Source organism: Phocoena phocoena, chromosome X (genome assembly GCF_963924675.1).
Source record: "Phocoena phocoena chromosome X, mPhoPho1.1, whole genome shotgun sequence".
NCBI classification, from domain to species: domain Eukaryota; kingdom Metazoa; phylum Chordata; class Mammalia; order Artiodactyla; family Phocoenidae; genus Phocoena; species Phocoena phocoena.
The window spans coordinates 4,273,855-4,287,626 of record NC_089240.1 but is presented as its reverse complement, the minus strand read 5'-3'; the positions used below and the strand labels follow the sequence as shown (position 1 = coordinate 4,287,626).

The 13,772-nt window shown below is 44.3% G+C and overlaps 1 non-coding gene across 1 annotated transcript; it reads left to right on the top strand.

The window, feature by feature from the left end:
- Positions 1-12,194: 12,194 nt before the first annotated feature.
- LOC136143221 (U6 spliceosomal RNA) lies at positions 12,195-12,301 on the top strand. Its single transcript, XR_010657910.1, has one exon. It is a non-coding gene; the product is annotated as a U6 spliceosomal RNA (small nuclear RNA).
- The last annotated feature ends 1,471 nt before the right edge of the window (positions 12,302-13,772 follow it).

Here is a 13,772-nt window from a genome sequence, read left to right as displayed (position 1 = left end):
ATTGTAATTACCCTTCTGATCCTGAAAAGCTTCTCTGGTTAAACTTGGACACGTCATTATCTTTGCTAAAATGTTCTTAGCGACCTACTGATGAGGAGTTTTGTTGTTGTCACAGAGTAGGGTCTTCCACTCTCGAATACAGTTTTGAAGTCCTATGACATTTTTCATTTTAGAATTGGATTTAGCAGATGATGATGCATTTTGCGACACCAAGGGGGACAAAAAAATCCCGCAAAAGAAAATTATGCATTTTGGGTTACCCTTGATTATTTGAAGGTTGTTTGCATAATAACAGGATTTTGTTTGTTAAGAGTTCAGTGTGCCTGCTGTGTATTCCGCACTTGAAGTTATAATCCTGTTTGTGACATCGCAGTCGTCTCCACGGCAACCAACTGTGATTCCGCAAATGTGATGGGGATCAAGTGAGAACAAACAGGTGGTACCGGTGGAGGAGATAAACTTCCCAAAAATAAAGATTTTTTTTTTTTAATTTCAGAACTTACTTTAAACTCTAAAGATATCCTTCTGAAAATACCCATTTCATCAAGGTTCTCATCAACCGTAAGCTGGGTGCTCACTGGGCTCACAGAGGGGGGCTAACCTGAATGGCACTAACTAACCTACCGAGACAGGTAAGAGCGGCCACTTTGACTTGTCACGATTTTGCTCGTAAAAATTAATAAGTGGTGGCAGCGAGTCTTTACGTTTCCCCAAACTGGCATTTCTCTGTCAAGCTGTCGTAAGCTTACAAAAGGGGATGGTCTCTAGACTTCTCTGAAGGTTAGAGATTATTTAAATCTATAGTTAGCTCATCTTCTAATCACAGTCAACTGGTAAGTGCCTCTTCCCCAAAGTCATCTGCTTGGAAATAACATGGCCCTGATTTTCATTTCTGTCTTGTGAGTCTGCACCAATTGTCCCTCGAGCACCCCCATGACAGCTATTAAATGGCCAGTAGAAGGCACAGGTATCAAACGGTGGGTCTATGTTTTCAGACTCTTCCTTCTAATAAAAGTTTTGTTCTGAAAAGTGGTTAGATTTTTTTTCCTGGTTTTATTTAATGTGTTGACCAGAGACTCGGGTTTGGGAAAACAAATTTTCCCATGTCCAGAGTTTCGAGACACATTCTCATTCAGCGTTCTGAAGGAGTGAATCCAGGTGATAAGATGGTGAGCCGGTGTCACCGATGGTCATTGACATTCTATACAACACACACACAGTCACATGCCGCCAACACAGCTTAACACGCTCACTCGGAACACTCAGAAGCCAAGATCAGTCATCACGTCACATTCATAGGAATTCGGGTCAATCAGTTATGTCTCCAAGCTTGCCCTGTGAATCCAAAGGTCAACACAGGGCCACACTCATTTATCAGAACGCTTTCATCGCTTTCATAATGCTTAGTGGCAGGCTGTCGGACAAAGCATAGGGAATTCCAGCAACATTTACAGTGGTTTTTAGGGGCTAAATTGTGTCCTGCCCCCCTCCCAATTCGTATGTTGAAGTCCTAGCCCCCAGTCATCTCCGAATGTGACTGATTTGGAGATGGGATCTTTAAAGAGGGAACTAAAGGTACAATGAGGTCACTAGGGTGGGTCCTGATCCCACAGGAAAAGTGTCCTTATAAGAAGAGGAGATCAGAACAGAGATACACACAGAGGGGCGACCACGTGAGGACACAGGGAGGAGACGGCCGTCTACACGCCCAGGAGAGAGGCCTCAGGAGGAACCAGCCCCACCCACACCTGGATCTCAGATTCCAGCCTCCAGGACTGGCAGGAATACACGTCTGCTGGGTTTAAGCCGCCTCGTCTGTGGTGCTTTGTTACGGCAGCCCCAGCAAACACGTACAGTGGTCAATATTGTTTCGGGGGCATGATCTCCATAAGACTCTTTTTGTTTGCTTTTCTCCGTCCCGTATGTGGGTATTTTACATGGTGAAAAGTGGTGATGTCCCACATTGTGGCCAGAGGGTTTGTGGAATGGTGCGAGGAGAGGGCAGGGCAGGTCAGAGGAAGTCTTTCTGATTCCATGACGAATCTTCAGCTTCTAGAATTCGTGCCAAGGTGTTCCAGTTGTCTTCTGCAGCGTGCTTGTGATCTGAACTCATAATCTGACTGCCTTCTCTTGGGAAATCGGCAGCAGGCCATCCTACACTTGTCTCCGCAAAGACCACCTGGAAGTTCAATTTTCAGCTACGAAAAAGGACACCAGGAGCTCTGCTTAGATCCTGAAAAACATTTAAAGTTGATCCCATGTATAAGCTGTGTTGTCTCTTCAAGAACATTATACTATTCCGGTGTGATGTCTTGGAGGACATGGGTGGGGGCATGAATGATCCCGTGGGGCCTATAGGCCATTCTGAACATTTTTAGACTCCATCCTAACGTGAAAAAAAAGACATACTGAAAGGATTTTGAGCAGCATAATGGCACAATCCAAGTTTTGTTTTAAAAATGTCCCTCAGACTTTCTTGAAAACAGTGGATTAGGGACAAGCAAAGGGGGATTAGACCTACCAAGATAAGGGTTTTCTGCAACAGTACAGGCAGGAGACAGTGGATTGAAGTTGGGGGTCTGCAGTAGAAATTAAGAACCTGAACGAAGCTGAAAAGAAGTACACACACACAAACCTATGTACGCACACAGTATTTGGATATTTGAGTCCAAGGAGCCTGCTGATTCTGCATGAGAAGTGATGCAGGAGGGGAGGAACGCTGGTGAGGAGAGCAATCACTTCCATCCTGAACACGACGGAGTTTTCGGTGCCTACGAGACACATGTGCCACGTGTTCAGTTGTCAAGGCTGGTTCTCTGAATTCTGAGTTGAAGGCAAATGGTTGGAACCTGCCAGTTAGGTGATAATCACGGATCTGAGTTGGGGAGAGAGGGAAGGCTGAGAACAGGATGTGACTGCGATGAAGGAAGGGGTCAGGTTTATAAGTACTGGAAAGAATTGCGTGAACATCTCGTGTCCGAGGAAAGGAAGTAAAACTTGGGGACCTGGGTATCTACCAGGCTGGCACGCAACCAGATCAGCTCGTAGCCTTTTAAGGATGTTTGTACTTCTTGAATAGCTTTCAGTAGAATCGTGCTGCTTAGAAATGGGTACCATAACGTACCCACAGACTTATTGTGTGTGACAGATAAAATTACAATTCCAAGGGGCCTGTGCTTTATCCTTCTTTGTCTCTATAACTACATAACCAAATAGCGTTATTAGATAAAGTTGTCATACTACCTTTCAGACTAGAAAATAAAAAGCCATACACCTTCCTCAAACCTGATAGACAACCCCAAGTTAGTGGTGGGAAATCCTCGCGTAGCCTTGATGAATCCAGCACAGTGGACGTGTGATTCTGCGTAAAGTTACGAGGACGGATTGGGAAAACCCTCCAAAGTTCCTTCCAAGCCTAGGACTTTAAGAATTTAGGTCATTATAGGTTCGACACTAAAGTAGGTCAGGTAAGAGCAATCATAGCACTATTTTGGTTTTTGATGGAGTGAAGGTGTGGGGTACAGAGAGATTTCTTTTTTACCAGTTACCGTCCTGGGTAACTCAGAGTATAATAGATTTTCTAATGTGTCCCTGGAAGATGGAAGCCTTTGATGAAATATCAGAAAAGTCCATTCTTATCAGTGTGCTTTGCAGAGGTGCAAAAGTCAAGACGGATTGGGTCAATCTAGAAAATAATTGGGAATACTGTAGATATATATAGATATAGATATATGGAATACAGTATACCTATTGTATATATATTAGGAATACAGTATATTGCATTAGGTATACAGTATATATATTGTATATATATTAGGAATACAGTATATATATTGTATATCTACATACACAATTGTCACCCCTTATCCACGAGGGACACGTTCCAAGACCCCCAGTGAATGCCTGAAACCACGGGTAGTACCAAACCCTATATGTATGATGTTTTTTTCCTATATGTACCTATCTACAATAAAGTTAAGTTTATAAATCAGACACAATCAGAGAATATTCAAATTGCCAGCATCACTAGTCTTGTGCTTTGGAGCCATTATTAAGTAAAATAAGGGTGTCTTGAACACAAGCACTGGGATACAGCGACATTGATCTGATAACTGAGTGGGCAACTAAGTGACTAACAGGCAGGACAGAGAGATGATGGCGGGGGGCACTGTGGTAAGAAAAATACTAACATGTGTTAATAACTTTCACAATCTGTTTGTTCCAGCACATGCCCAATTAGAATTGTTTTATGGGACTCTAATACAATATTTAATTTTATTCGGAACTGCTTTCGAGGCCAATTCTGGAATAATCATTTAGAAGAGCACATTTTATATACAAGCTGGTAAAGGATCTCAATCCTGGGGAAAAAAAAGGTACAAAAAGCCCTTCAAGAAGACAATGAACTTACTGAAAATATTTATTCTAAAATGTTTACATTTGTTGTAGAAAATCTGGAAAATTGAGAAATATGAAAAAGGAAACAAAGTTACCCTACTTGGAAAGACACAAAGGAAGCTTCTGGGTGTCTCGTTACCCTCTAGCTCTTGAAAAGCACTTCTCTAGACACCCCAATACTTATCTTTAATGTAGCAAAGTCTACCTTAAAAAATTATACTACTTTCAGAAATATGCACAAACTCCATAAGGACCTTACAGGAGAATAATTGCACGGAATACCTCCCTGCCCATTACATTCTCATTATTTTGCAATCCACTTCTACATAGCCTATACATCTAACAAAACATTCTTGTCATTTTTGTTTTAAACAGTGAATGCTTCTTAAAAGACACTTGAACAACATGGATACTTTAAAGAAAGCTATTTTATATTTATCCAGACATTTACACTTTTGCTTTCTATTCTTTTCTTTAGCATAACTGGGCTCTTATTTGGTATTTTTTCCTTCTTTCTGCAGACGTTTTATTTTTGTATTTTTTAGCCTGTCTTGTGGAGTGGGTCTACATTTTCATTGTACCTGAAAACGTCTTTATTCCACTTTCAGTTTTGAAGGATATTTTCACGGGATCTGTCATTCTAAGTTGACACTATTCTTTCATCACCTTGAAGATACCTTTCCATTGCTTCTGGCCTCTTTGTTTCTTCTGGCGAAAAGTCAGCCGTAATTCAGAATGTCACGCGCTCGTGTATGATGCGTTTTTTTGTTCCCTAGCTGCTTTCGAGATTCACTCTGCATCTTTGGTATTCAGGGTTGTCTAGGAAATTGTCAGGTGTCATTGCCTTTGTGTTTCTCCTGTTTGTGGTTTGCTGAACACCATCCATCTATGCGTCAACATCGTTCATCGATTCTGGAAAGTTCCCAGTTATTATCTCTCCGAATCCTCCTTCTGCCGCCATTCTTGTTCTTTCACTTCCGACTCCAACAGAAAGTCTGAAAACTGAAATGCAAATAGAAGAGAGACTGGGGAAGCGGAGAAGAGACCTTCTGAGGCCTGTGGGGCAATACACTAGCTACCCTGTGACTCACGTCACTGGTGACCTCAGAAGTTTTCAGGACAGTGTTGGAACTTCATCTTGAGTCAGGCCTGGGATCTGACTCTGGTAGGGCGCCAGAGATATCCCTGTGCTTTTCCGTGAAGTGCACAGTTCTCTTAACCGTGAGATCGGTCTCTCCACTTACCATCAGGATGCTATTCGGGGTGTCTGTTTGCTCTGTCTCTCACATTGGAGAAGTCCCCCCACCCTGTGACACTGCCTTTGTCTTTGGAGGGCTGCTGTCTAATACCCTGTGAAGCCCAGGCATGCCCGAGTACACTTTGCATCAGATCCACTGCCCTGATCCCTACCTTCTGAAAGAGGCTGCCTTGAACCTGGGCGAGAACTCATGGTATTTATCTCCTCTCTCTTCCCACCTCACCCACATGGAGCAGACTATGTCTTTCCTCTGCAGAGATTCTTGGGACACACTTAGCAGGTGGTCGAAGTATGTACTGAGACTAGGACTCCCTCATGTTTCCCATCGAACACGTCAGCCCACACGCTTTAAAACTGTACTCCTCTTTGCTCCTTACCCACACCTACAACAGGGTCCTCGCACCCTGACCACTTCCACAAAGATCAAAGCCGACAGGAGTCTTGTCTTTCCTGGAAGGAGCTTGCTACTTTTTGGAATTTAGTTTCTTGTGTTCCTCTGTGTCCTGAGCTTTTCGCGAATCTTTTTTTATAATAAAAAATGATGATTTTTTTGAAAAGTGTGTTTCGAACATAAGTTTGATTATGAGGGTGAGAGCGCTGTTCTGTCCTGAAATGGAAGTAGGCGTTCTAACAGTTATAGTTAATTCTGGTGTTTAATTAGGGGGAAATGAATTTTATTGTTCCCTAAGTAGCCAACCCAGATATTCATTACTTTGCACCAGGTTGTCTAAAACACACGTGCCTTTTTTGTGTGTTTCTTCTTGTGCCTCTTACTTTTATCAGTCAGTCTCTCCGTGGCTGTTCTCATATCACACTGTTTAAATAATTGCAGATTTACACGCGGGACAATTCGTTCTCCCTCTCCCATCCTCCACTGCCCTTCTTCCCGAAATTGCCAGGACGCTTTTGTGCATTTATTCTTCCAGATGAGCAGAAGAATAATTTTGTGACCCGAGAAACAAACCGCAAAATTCCATGGTGACGTTCATTAGCTTTGTGTCAAACATACATTCATTTTGAAAAAAAAAAAAAAAAAATAGCACGTGCCAAGGGGGAAAGGGGGGTGTGGGATGAACTGGGAGATTGGGATGGACATATATACACTATGGATACTATGTATAAAATAGATAACTAACGAGAACCTACCGTAGAGCACAGGGAACTCTACTCAGTGCTCTGTGGTGACCTAAATGGGAAGGAAATCCAAAAAAGAGGGGATGTATGTATACATACAGCTGATTGACTTTGCTGTACAGCAGAAACTAACACAACATTGTAAATCAACTATACTCCAATACGAATTAATTTAAAAAATAACATGTAAACACTATTGAATAATCTCATCCAGAAACATATTGCATTTCTTCATTTGTTTTGGCCTGTTTCTCTACACCCTCCATTACTCTTTGTATTTTTCTTGATAAAGAATTTAGTTTTGAAAAAAGAACAGTGGAGAACAGAGAAATTTATTACGTGAGGAGTCAGTTGGACACATCTATATGCCTAAGGCAGCCTTGGTGAAAAACACTCAGTCTCCTGTCTGTGTTAACTGCTTCCTCTCCCCTGTTTAACCTTATGGTACCATGGACACTTCTGCTTTGCTTTTCACCTTCTCACTCCAATCCCAGGCCCCACGCACGTTTGTCTATGACCACTTTCTTCTTTTCATTGAGTAAATGAAATTTTTTTTTCTTACATTAGCATTGAATAACGAATCCCAATGGTCCATTTTCCAGAAATAGAAAAAAGAATTTACCCCATAATACTTGAAGATTCCATATCCTGATATGCATTTTAATAGGAAAATGGGGACGGCCTGGTAATATACAACAGTTAGAACGTTCACGACAAATGAGTCACGTGAGTTACCACGTGACTGGTAACTCCATGACCTTGTAAAATGTTGAAAGTGTATTTCTCCCTGAATTCCTTGCTGAGGGTTATCGTTGTTAAGGTCTGGCACTGAAGAAGAGCTACTGCACTGTTTTGTGTTCTTAAAGGCTATTATCACGCACAAAGCAGGAGCTAAAGAATGGGAAAAAAAAAAAAAAAAGATATTGCCAAAGTTTCTGAGCTGACATCCACCTCTCAGGACTGACATAACATACACTCAAACGTGGACATCAATTAGAAACCACTGCGAAAGTGTATTCACTAGATCTTAACTAATTAGAGGCATACGAAATCACCCAAATTGGTAGGTCTGACCCAGCATCGGTACAGACGTTTTCTCACGCTGTGTATGCCCCAGAAAGACATGTGTGTACCATAGCACACCATTTTCATAGCAAGGCTGGAGTGGGCTGGGTTCAAATACATCATCAAATTTTAGAGGAAGTGAAATCATTTTTAAGTTGCTGCTGTAAACACAGAGAATTAATACCCACACTGTAGTCGAATATATATCGATGTTTTCAGGCGAGGATATATTTTTGTTTTCAGTGCAAAAGGCCCGTAAGGTGTTATTAGATATGGTGAAAACAATAATCTTTTACAAGAACTGCAAAGACGCCAGACTTTATTAGTTTCACATCACAGAGAAAAATGCTGGAGAAGGAAATTGGAGTCAGAATCCTGACATAGATTCTGAGCACATTGGGCATACCTGAACATAAGTAGAAGCTTCTGTCTAGCTGTCCAGGCAGACGTTTTTAGGTAGGGAAGAGATTTATCTTATGGAAGTGAATATTTTTTCTCAGTGTTTTATTCTTCTTTAGGGTAGAACTCATTCTTTCTGCCTCTTTTCATTGCTCTTGGCTTGGCCTTTTTGTTTCTTTCCACTCAGCGCCTGTGAATGCCTTGAAGTTTGTTCTCTATTATTTGGTTGTGTAATCAATATTGTAACAATCGTGCAAATACTAAACAGCCGTATCTAAACCATATCACAGAGGAGGAAACTGGCTACCCTCTTTGCTCTCCAAGACTCGATTCCCTATAGGGGCCATCAGCAGACAGTTTCTGTAAAGGGCCGGTTAGTGAATATTTTAGGCTTTGAGGGCTGTAGAGCCTCTTCATAATTTCTGAGATCTACCATTGCAGGATGGAAGCAGGCACAGGCAACACAGGAACAACTGGGCTTGGTTTTATGCCAATACAACTTTATTTACAAAAACAGCGGCAGGCTGCATTCAGACTCGTGCCAGAGTTTAGGAGCCCTGCCCTAGAGAGAAGCACAGCCCTCCCTTCCCACTCTGCCCTCATCTTTTTTTTTTTTTTTTTTTGGATGAGGAAATATAGACCATGTTAGAACCTACAGATTGTCTTTTGTTTCAGGGCCTGTAAAGTCATAGGTGTAGAAGTCTGAGGCAAGGAGCGTGAATGATCAGATTGAGTTGGCTGTTGGACAGTAGGGCTTCCTGGTGACTGTGGCTACTGGAAGCGTGAGTGGCTGCCCAAGTTGAAAGGACTCTGAGAATACACAAAGTCGTGTTGCACGTGTAGATGGCATGGGGGGTAAACAAGTGTGTGTGTGCATGTGCCACCCTCCGCCCCTGCGCTAGGATCTACCTGGAAATGAATAAACACGGGGGCACACTAGGGTGCCTGCAGGAGTCCAGTATCCAGCAAACCTCAAGTCAGCCATGTAGCACAAACCTGAAATTGGAGAAGGCAACGCACCTGTTGATGTTGCGACCATAGAGCAGTGCCGAGGTGGGCCTCTTCTCCTTCTCCACCTCCTTCCCGTAGCTCTGCTCTGTTCCCTCTGCACCCACTGCTCTGTTGATTCCGCTTCTGCCTGTTTTCCTCTGCGGCCACCGTCCCTAACGTACAGGGACTTCTCCTGGTGTTCAGGATACAAAGGACTTGACGACGCGTTTATAGGAGGCTAGGAAAATTTTGTCTGGGTGGAAAAAGAATGACTGATGGGTTAAAATACTTGAAGCAACCACCGCTCGGCACGTACATACTGATGCTTCCCCAAACGTTCTCACTTCTTCTGTTTTCCTCCGAACCCTCAACAACATGGCATCCGTGTCAGCCAGCGTGAGAAGGGCGCCCACACACGGTTGATCAGTAGCCTTGCACAGATGCAGCTATTTTTGGTTTTCTACAGCCAGCGGGCAGTCATGCAGGCATTCAGAGGCAGGCTCAAACAGCCTGAGCTTCAGCCCGGCTCCCATCTCTATCCTCAGCCCAGATCTGGCTTCAGGACTCTGGACCAATATCCAGCTGCCCACCACGCATGTCCCCGTCAAACCCCATGTGTGTCAAAGACAGTTTGTCGTTGTCCCTGGCACTGCTTCCCTAAGGAAGGGCCAAGGGAAGGATCCAGCAGTTACCTTTTGCAGTTTCTAGAGGATGCCCTCATCCCTCACCTCATGGCCCCCTTCTCCTCCTGCAAAGCCAACACCATACCATCTGCATCTCTCCCCGATTCTGACGCCCCTGCCTCATTTTTTCAATCCTAAAGACCCCTGGGATGACTTCGGGGCACCTGGATAATCCAGGACCATCTCCTCATCTCAGGGTCTTTGCCCTGATCCCATCTGCAAAGCCCCTTTTACCCTGTAAAGTGACATATTCACAGGTTCCAGAAATTAGGACTTGGACATTTTTATCTCACTCGCCACACTTCCCAAGCCCGGTATTAATCCTAGATTGTGCTTGTCTCTAATATCCCTCGAGTCTGCTCTCTTCTCTCTGCTTTTATGTCTACAGCCCTGGGCTTCATCCAGAGTCTCAGCTCCTCCCACCTGGATTGCCACTGTGACTTCCTCACTCGTCGTCTTTCTCCAGTGTACTTTCCATCTGGCTTTCAGTGTGTTTCTCCAACATTTCAGTCACTCTCATCGCTGTAACTTGGATCACTCTGCTGCGGGAAGTTCTCCCAAGTGACGCCCTTGGCCTTCTACGTCCTAACTCTTCATCTGCAGTCTGAAGGTTGGCAGCTTCCAGCCCTACCTGCAGCCTCACCCATGAGTCTCTGCTGAGTTTTGCTGGCTCACACTTCTCTGTCTTTGCTTCTGCCCTTTCTTCTGTCCGAACCACCCTTCCCACATTCTTTATCCAACTCCTCCTCTTTCAACAAAACTCCCTTCAATATAGTCTGCCTTCACTCAACCTTACCGAACCCTAATTATTTAGCCGCCCCTTCGCAGCTCTTTCCCAGCATCCTGACCACACCATGCTAGTTGTCATTATACCACGTTATGATTTGTTATTTATTTGTCCCTTTCCACTTCTAGACTATAAAGTTACTCAGGGGAAGGCGGGCGTATTATTTGACTTTTTTTTAAGCCCTGGAGCCTCACACAGTGCCTGGCTGGCACGTAAGAGGTTACTTAACGTGTCTGTGCAAAGACTAAATCCGTGACAGAACGGCATGAAACTAGAAGTCAACCACAGAAGAAGAAATGAGACTAAGACGAAACAACATGCTACTAAAGACTAAATCCTTGAAATCATCAATTAATTTATGGTTTGAATTTTTTTTTTTTTTTTTTTTTTGGCCGTGCCGCATGGCTTGCGGGATCTTAGTTCCCCAACCAGGGATCGAACCCTGGGCCCCTGCAGTGAAAGCACCAAGTCCTAACCACTGCACCGTACTGGAATTTCCTCATCGATTAATTTACAAATGCACTTCTCTCCTTGCTTCTCACCCTCACCCGGAACACAACCCATGGGGAAGGCGTGTGCTTTATTAACGTCCCTGTTTGCTTTCATCCATTTGTTCAACAACAAGTGTTGGCAGAGTGACAGCGAGAGACCCGCAGTGGTGTGCGTTGTGGATTCTCTGACTGGAAACCCTCCCTCCCTTAGACTGGTGTCCAGTAGCAGACTTGTCCCGCACCCCTGGTCCCCATGTTGGTCAAGGGCACCGCCACAAGTGCTCTGGCTAGGAAGGTGGGGTACTTCCTTCGCTCTCTCTTGCTCGACACCAGTGTAGAGTCGATCTCTGGGTTCCATTCCTCCAGCTCCTGAAAGCTCTTCAACCCACCCATCTCCCTCTATGACCATGACCCCCACCTAAACCACCTTGCTCATCCTCAGGAAGATGGTCCCTAGATCCACTCTGGCTTACGGGAGAGATTCTGAAACCTGCAAAAGCCACCCCTCTGCTCTCTTCCTGTTACGCTTGAAGCACTTGTCACAATGGCCCTGTGACACTGCATGACATGGGCTTCCACTCCTGTTCCAGCTTCATTTGATGGAATACTCTCTCTCACTCCCTTGGCCCCCAGGGCTTCGGTCTGGCTTTCAGCTCCCAAAGTAGCCAGCCTCTTCCTGCCTGGTGTGAGAGAGAACTGGTCAGCTCGGGTACCATAACAAAACACCATAGGTTAAGCGGCTTCAACAATAGAAGGTGATTTTCCCACCGCTCTGCAGGTTGGAAGTCCAAGATCGACGTGCCAGATGACTTGGTTCCTGGTGAGGACCCTCTTCCTGCCTTGCAGAGGGCCACCTTCTTGCTGTGTCCTCACACAGTGGAGGGAGAGAAGGAGAGAACTATGGGAGACATTGATCCCATCAAACCATGACTTCATTTAATTTTAATTACCTCCCGCAAAACCCCATGTCCAGATACAGCCACATGAGTATGCTCGCCTCGGCAGCACATATACTAAAATTGCAACGATACAGAGAAGATGAGCACGGCCCCTGTGCGAGGATGACTCGCAAATTCGCGAAATTCGCGAAGCGTTCCATACTTGTACTGGCTGCCGTAAGACAACCCTTGTTCCTTCGTGGACCCTCCTCTTTGAGGCTTGCATGCTTAAGGATCCCAAACGCTAAGAATTTTTAAAAAAAAGAAGACTGTCATTCATACCATTCACACCTAAAGAATTTTATCTGTTTTGAGCGTGAACTTCTCCTGCTACACAGAAGTAACAATACGGTAGTCAGTTTTGTATTTGGAAATGTATTGGTAGCAGGGATGTTTTCACAATTTTCAGAGATTATGCATTCTTCATGAATACTTTTGTACGGCTGCTTGAAAATATGCATTTCCAAACTTGCAGTATAGGTGTGAACAACGTGAAAAACAAACAAACAAATACGGTCACATTACGGCGATATACAGTCCCATATGAATTTGGTGGGGTACAAGTCATTCATGGCACGTAGCTTAGACAGTTAGCTCACCAAATCTCATGTGCTCAGCTGTATTTCCTAGACCACCGTGTAAGGAGGTAGCGCCAGGGGACTAGTTTTGCCTGCTGAGCTGTGAGCAGAGCCACACATGTCATGTCCAGGTGCAGATGGCAAGTAGCCAGTACACGTCCTCCTTCCCTCTCTTCCCTGCAAGGTGTTTCTGGAGGCCACGTGTTCCAGATAACGTAGCTCCAGGGCACAGGGAGACCCCATGACTCCCATCAGACTGTGATGTAAGAAATGGAGCTCTGCTTTGGGACGACCTAAGGGGTGGGATAGGGAGGGAGGGAGGGAGGCTCAAGAGGGAGTGGATATGGAGGTATATGTATACATATAGCTGATGCACTTTGTTGTACAGCAGAAACTAACACAACATTGCAAAGCAATTATACTCTAATAAAGATATATATATATAAAGAAATGGAGCTTTGTAGCAATTTGCCCCTGATATTTTATGGATTATTTTTTTAGCAGCATAACCTAGCTTATCCTGACTACTACATGTCTCAAGGCCGTTGGCACGCTGACGCCTCCACCCAGAATGTCCTTCGCTTCTTCTCCTCTCAGTTATCGTTTGGGTCTAAAGTCACATTCTCTAGGTTTTTTCCTCTGTCCTCCCAGCCTTTCTCAGGCCACCCTGCTTTACTTCCCCAATGCCTGCACCTTGCGGGATGCCTTCTCTCTCGTAACCACGTATCTTACTGCACTCTATCCTCCCAGCTCCTAGCTCATTGCCTACACTTGCTTGACCCTCCATAAATGTTCAACTTCTTAGTAGCATGTGCTCAGAAAATACTGAATGAGTGGATGCAGGAATGAATGAGGGAATAGAACACGGTGATTCTGTGATCTAACCACACATCTGCTCGGATCTGAGTGGGGAGATCAGAGTGTGCACCTTTAAGTCAAGTCAGCACTTTTAAGGCCACAAAAGCCGTCCAACTTGATTACAGGTAGACCTTTTTTTTGGGGGGGGGCATGTAAAAGATCTTAGTTTATTAATCCTCTCATAAAAGGCTGC